Raw genomic sequence first — 6,520 nt, 5'->3', positions numbered from 1 at the left:
TTGTAACGAGGCGGGAAATAAATACGACTCAGCACCCCTGCCCCTTAATCTCGCTCTAACCGCTTCCCAGTTAGGGGCCGTTTATTAGGGGCCGGATAGTCACTTTAGCACCAGACAAGGGTAAAAGAGGCACTCCCGGATAATCACAAAGTGTTGGTTCCGGTAATTTGTCTGAATCTCTCCCAGAGCGAAGCGATCATACATTTTTCCCAATTTCAATGTGGTGCTGACATTACTGCAAGATGAAAGGAAATGATGCATATTGATTCTAACCTTTTAACGTCATCCCTCCCTCCTTAGTATCATTTCCAGCGGGTTTTCTCGTTACAATCACGCAGACAAAAAACTATCTTTTTGTTTCCATCTACAGCCAGGTGCAAACAAGGGGACGCGAAAACGAAAGTCACCAGTCCGCGCGTCAGGAGGATGCGCACTGAAGCGGGAGTGCTGTGTATGTGTGTGTGAGTGGTTTTTCAGCCGCCGATGTCTTTTGGATGCGGGTGTGTCCTTGCAGTCGTGCAAAGCAAGAGTAAAATCCTAAATGTTATCGGAGAGCACTGCATGGGGAAGTTTTCACCATAGAGCATTTTCCTCGCCAGTCGACCGCACCCAGCTTCGTGACGTTATGTTCTGCTTTGTTCTCTTTTCCCCATTTACAAGTGCACTTTTCCGGATGGGATGGCGTTTGGTGGTTGATTCACTGATCAACTTTAGAAGGTTCGCCTGCTGTTGGGTGTTTCGTATGCTGTTTATAATCTCTCGGCGGTGGGTGACGGATGAGCAACGAAAAACAACATACACGCGTCAAACTACCCAGAAAAGGTGTGCCCGATGGGTGCTCCGGAGATAGATAGACCAAATATTGAATGCAAACAGTACTTTAGCAGGAAAGAAGATGTAAAAGGAAGTTGGGTTTGTGGTGCCTTTTTGGGTGGTGGGTAAGCGCGATTAGTCATCCCATCGTTTGCTGCCAGTCATCTGCCGAGTTTTGTGCAATGTCCACAATGACTAGTTGACATTTGAAAGTTCGGTTTGCTCCAGTTTGACGTGCAAAGAGGTTTTGAATTTTGGAAACTGTTCCTTCACAAGTTTCAGACGAGTGATAGCCTGATCGAGTACATTCTGCTCTACGTCAAAAGGAGAGTTGCAAAACCAGTGTCCATCGATGGTTCCGTTCCGATCTGTATGTTCCGAATGGCGGAAGTGAATCATCACCGGCGGTTGAAGCTGTGACGCCATCCCAAGAAGTGAAGGAGGACGGCAGCAAACACTGGTGACTCTAATTCCCCAACCGTTCAGCGGGCTGGCGGGATTGATGACTTAACCCGCAGGTGAGCAGAAGAGTGTTATCGGTTTCGATTTCGAGAGCGGGCAGATAACGAATGGGATGGGATTTTGTTTGGGCTGCTTTGGAGCGTGTAGCTTCATACATGCTGCAGTAGCTTAACCGAGTGTTACAACAAAGTGCGCGCGAAGAAGCGAGAGAGAGAGAGATAGTGAAGAGAGAAAGAGAGACAGAGAGAGAGCGAATATAGGCCCCTCAACAGAGCAAGAGCGTGATTGATGTCGTGTTCTCGGTGTCGTTGAGGTGTCTCGTAGTGATGAGCGGATCGATTCCGACCCGTGGGTGCAGCGAGTTAGGTTTATAAAAGTTCGGTAGGTTCATATGAGTTCAGAAAGTTGGATTGTTTAACCCTTTGACAGTCCTAGGATTAGTAGAAAATGCTCAAACCCATAGTGAAATAATGGCAAAAAGTTACGAAAAGAAATTAATTTTGGCCCAGAACGTTGCTTTACAAAAGATGATGAGCAAAATGTGTAATTATCCTTGTTCTATCTCCCTCCCCTTCCCCCCACGCGACGATTGAATCGAAACGTTGAAAAAAATTACTGCTCGAGTCTCTCTCGGGCAAACCAGTGAATGGATTAACGAACAGCGAATGTGATGAGAATAAAAAAGAAAAAAAATCTGTTTCAATTCTTCACATTTCGTCGTCTATCAAACAGCCCAACTATCGCGGATGAACTCACTACTCGTATGACCCTTTCGGCGTCGTATGCAACTCGTTGCAACCACGGGTCGGAATCGCATATGCGGTGCAGAAACTACTGAACCTACTGAATTCGTATGAACCTATGGAACTGGTTGCACGGGTCGGAATCGCATACGGTTTGCTGAACGGACCCGGCCTATGGAACTCGTTGCACTCACGGGTCGGAATCGATTTCGACCTAGCCGCACCCGACTCCGGATCGATCCGTTAGTGGAGTCACTAGTGTCTAATGACCCATCACTAGTATCTCGCCCTAAAGATGCTTCACAGCCGCACCAGAGTACAATGTGTTGACGCAGTGGATCGATTTTATCTGTACACACACTCGTACCTAGCGACAGAGCGTGAGTGATAGTGCGGTTGGCGAGATGTTTGCTTTACCAGAAAGGAATGTGGAGACTGATTTCCTTTTTTCATATTTTTTATCATCACTGTCGTCATAAATCCTAACGCCTAGCCTGGGAGCGAATGCTACATCAGTGAACTGTGATCTCAAGCATCACACCAGGGGCATTGGAAGATAAGACGTTTGGGACCACACATCACACAGCCACTCACGGTTGTATCAATAGCGTCCGCTCGTGATGCTCAAAGGCGAAGGGTGCCAACGCATGGGCTTCAAAGCGTTTTCGCTATCAGACTATCAGGTAATATTGAGAGAAAGACTGTGTGTGTGTGTGTGTGTGTGAGAGAGAGAGAGAGAGAGAGAGAGAGAGAGAGAGAGAGAGAGAGAGAGAGAGATTCTGAGCTAAGAGATGACAAGGAGACGAGCTACAGAACGCTTTACGTAGCGGGGCTTTATCGGTCGATCAAACAAAATTAAACAAATAGGCTAACTTAGCTCAGATAGTAAAAGAGATGACGAGTTAAACTTGAACGGTACACCGTTCAAAAGGGCAGCGAAAAGAGATAAGCACTCTGAGAGGAGTGCGGAGCGAGTGAGTGAGCAAGCATTATAAAGAAGCAAAAAAAAAACAGATTGTGCAAAGAGAATCGGACGCACGACAGAGCTCGATCGATCTGTCAGAGCGCTCCCATTTTGCGACCAATTTCTTATCTAAAACCCCCACAGCTGCCACACGGCTATTCCGCTTTTAGCCGCACCTTTCTGCCAGCGTGCCGTGTGTCAGCTCGTCTCCCTTTCTGTCTCCGCTCTCCTTCCCCCGCACCCTGAGCAAGACAAATAAAGAACGTTCGGGCGGATGTGCACGTTCAATCCCTCACCTTTCCATTACTTTTCTTTATTTCTCAAATTGAAGCGCTGCGACACGATGGAAAGGCAGACCGGTGAGCAAGCGATTCTATTTACGAAACCCACTCCGGTGTACGTGCGTATCTTCGCTTCCTGGTGCTGGGAGTAGCATCTAGCACGTATCGATCTGGTCCGACGGTGTACGCCGCATGGCTCCCAACTAGCAGGGAAGCCCCACGTGAAAGCGATTTTAGTGCAGGGGTGCTCGCATGGCACGGACTGTTTTGTCCTGACGCCTATAATAGGACGAGAATGCCACTCTCTCCAGAGAGAAGAGCGAGCGAGAACATCGTTAGCGTACCCTTTCGCCGCACACAGAGAGCATTTTGGGCGCTAGCGTACCACGAAGCAGGACCGCCACACCTTGCCCGACTGGCCGACACGGCAAAGATACGGAAGACGTAACGTGAGACGACACTAGGCAAGGGGCTCGATCGGGATGCGCGTGGCAGAGGAGTTCCGAGGATATACCGGCGTGGCGCGGGTTTTTGCGGCCGAACTGGAGGGCGTTTTCTGTTTGTCATCTAGATCAAACACACGCAAACGTTATCTGGTGGGACAGTGGCGCTCTTGTCTGCGTGTGTTGGCCTCTGTAGGAATCGAAACCAATAAAAAAAAAATCTTCAAACCGCACCCTTCGCTTGCAGATGACTTGAGAGAACATTCAAGACTGCCAGCGAGCTTGAGAAGAAACTACTGGAAATGCGATGTTTTAGGAATGACTGAAATGTTAATTATGATAGACATACATTTTTGTAGAGTTTTTACATTTTCTAAACAAATATTTAATGCTCTACCAACTAGACAAACTACATGAACTATCTTCCGGACGTCCTTTGCTCTAGCACGCTTGCGTACAGCTTTTGAACTCCACTTCAGTTCGTAATGTATTTTTCATTCGCTGCCATAGTAACATGTCTCAACAAAAAAGGAAAAAAAACATTCCTATTTCTGATTGTTAATCATTAGGGGTACAAAAAGCAGTAGTCTCGAGAGCATACCCTCCAAACCACCCCTCTACAGACCTTCTAACTGTACGCAATTAATTATCAACAACATAGGGCGAAAGATATCGCAGGATAGTAGCGGTGCCTGATCCCTGATGTCGGTGTCGGGGCCACCCCAGACGCCCAGAGGTCCTTCCGTACCTTCGTGCACCAGCACTCCGCACTCTGTTGACGTTGCCTGACAGCCGTCACCAAGGGTAACCGTTCCAGTCCAGAGCTGAGGGTTGATTCATTCTTCCGAGTTTGCCCCCAAAATGCATGCGTGGCCGTGCGGTCTTTCGCACACACGGTTTCCCTATTCCCAGGTACGGTTTCCGGGTTTGGGGGTGTGCTTGCGTGTTGCTTTTTTTCTTCTCTCCTTGTTGTTTTCCTTCCCGTTTGCGCGTTGCTAGGTGTCTTCCGAGCCCTCGCAGTTAGCCCACTCCGGCGCCCTCCTGGGGAAAAAGGACGTTGAACTCACGGGCCTCCAGGACCTCCGGGTTTGATGCAATTTGATCGAGCTCGATCGGGGACGCCAATTTTTCTACCAGCTATTCGCTTTTTCCGAACCGGTGCAAAAGGGTCATCAGGACTTCCTGTCCTGTGCAAGGTGTGGAGGGACATTACACGCATGTTCGAATGAAACTGTACACTGTTATGAGTGTTCATTATGGAAATAAAGCCTAAAAGGTGACGTACTGTAAGATATACTCTCTCGTGGAGTGTTTGCTTGGGTTTCGATTGGAGACTTTAAGTAAAAAATAAGCTTATTTAAGTTTGATTCCCAACCTCAAGACATCTATCTGGATATCAGACATGCACCAGACAACACAGGAAGGATTGAGTGTGGGGTGTGATGTCTTGGTTTGGGCTCAAAGGCCTGTTATGCAAAGCCTCCGTTTCAAGCCACTAGTCTGCCTTTACTACCAGATTGCTTGTCATTCGTTGCACGCACTCGCGTCTTTACGGCCCACTTCATCCACCTCCTTCTCTTCCAAAGACTACCCCCATTATGGCGGGTCTGGGTCATCGCGACTTCTGCGGAGCTGGCACACGGGCCGATCAAAAAAGAAGCAAAACACAATAAACCCACAAGCACAATGTACGACGCGAGATGATGCGGACAATCGTGTAATTTCTATGATCGACGACGCATCGCACCGTTGCATCACACCGGCTCGCTACCGGCTCGGCCTCCGACTCTGAGGTTTTTTTTCTCGTATCACTCCGAATGCAAATGCCCACTGCTGTACAGCAACCAGCGTGCTAAGATTACGGGTCAATGGAGATGATACCGCCACGCTTCCTAATTGCATCTGTCATCTACCATTTCCGCGGCATCACGTGTGCCATACGCGCGTATTAATCGCGAAATTACCGATCAGCGCGACAACACACACTCCTGAGTGCCACAACCATCTCTCACGGCCAAGGATGACAGATGCGCTCAAAACGTTAAGCCGTTTGCACGGTTTTCGGCCGGGCGGATGAGGGGCGCATTGCAAAGAGAAAAGGTAGTGTAGAGGGAGGCGAGGAGCGGGAGAGTGGTCTCTTTATGGTAAAACAAAACCACGCACTGTCCGTTGCACGAAGCTGGATGGCCAAGCGCCGGTGCCAAAATCAGCAGGACCATTCCGCGCGATGGCGAAAGGAATTTGCGCAACCGAATGCGTGTATGTGTGCTACCGGTGAGCGTGTGCTCGCCGGTCAGCATGCCAAACACGTTCCCATATTTTATGAATGCGATTAGCGCAAATGCGTTTTCCTTCTCCTGTACCGTTTCCATTCATGCGCGCGGATACGGATCGCGACTTACGCGTCGACCGACGATGTCAATATTATCCACGGGCACGAGCTGTGTCGAATTGGGCTGGATGGAAAGAACGGGGAAGCGCAGCACCATATAGGATAGTTTTGGATGTTCTATAGTGCCTGCAACATCCTGCAGCTTCCCCGCGCAGGTTGGCCGGCACGTTGCCGTTGTTTCCTCTACAGTCGTTTCATCAATGAACTTCGCCATAATTAACGCTCGTGCAGTTTTCAACCCTGCTTTCTCCGTCAGCCGTCTCCGTTCTCTCTCGTGCAAATCCCGCTACTTCCACCTATTCATACACACACATACTCACATACAAGCTCAATGGGTAGGCTTGCTCGCATGCAAATCATCGTGATCACTTCCGCTTCTGGTGTGTCGAACGGAATGAACAATTTATTTTCAGCAGACGACA

General features: G+C 48.8%; 1 long non-coding RNA gene across 1 annotated transcript; it reads left to right on the top strand.

The window, feature by feature from the left end:
• The first annotated feature begins 459 nt into the window (after positions 1-459).
• On the top strand, positions 460-3,939 carry LOC133393206 (uncharacterized). Its single transcript, XR_009766015.1, has 3 exons — positions 460-2,398; positions 2,512-2,701; positions 3,314-3,939. It is a non-coding gene; the product is annotated as an uncharacterized LOC133393206 (long non-coding RNA).
• Positions 3,940-6,520: the final 2,581 nt, after the last annotated feature.

The sequence above is a fragment of the Anopheles gambiae genome, chromosome X, assembly GCF_943734735.2.
Source record: "Anopheles gambiae chromosome X, idAnoGambNW_F1_1, whole genome shotgun sequence".
NCBI lineage: Eukaryota > Metazoa > Arthropoda > Insecta > Diptera > Culicidae > Anopheles > Anopheles gambiae.
The sequence above is the reverse complement of the archived record's forward strand: the minus strand, read 5'-3'. Positions and strand labels throughout refer to the sequence as shown.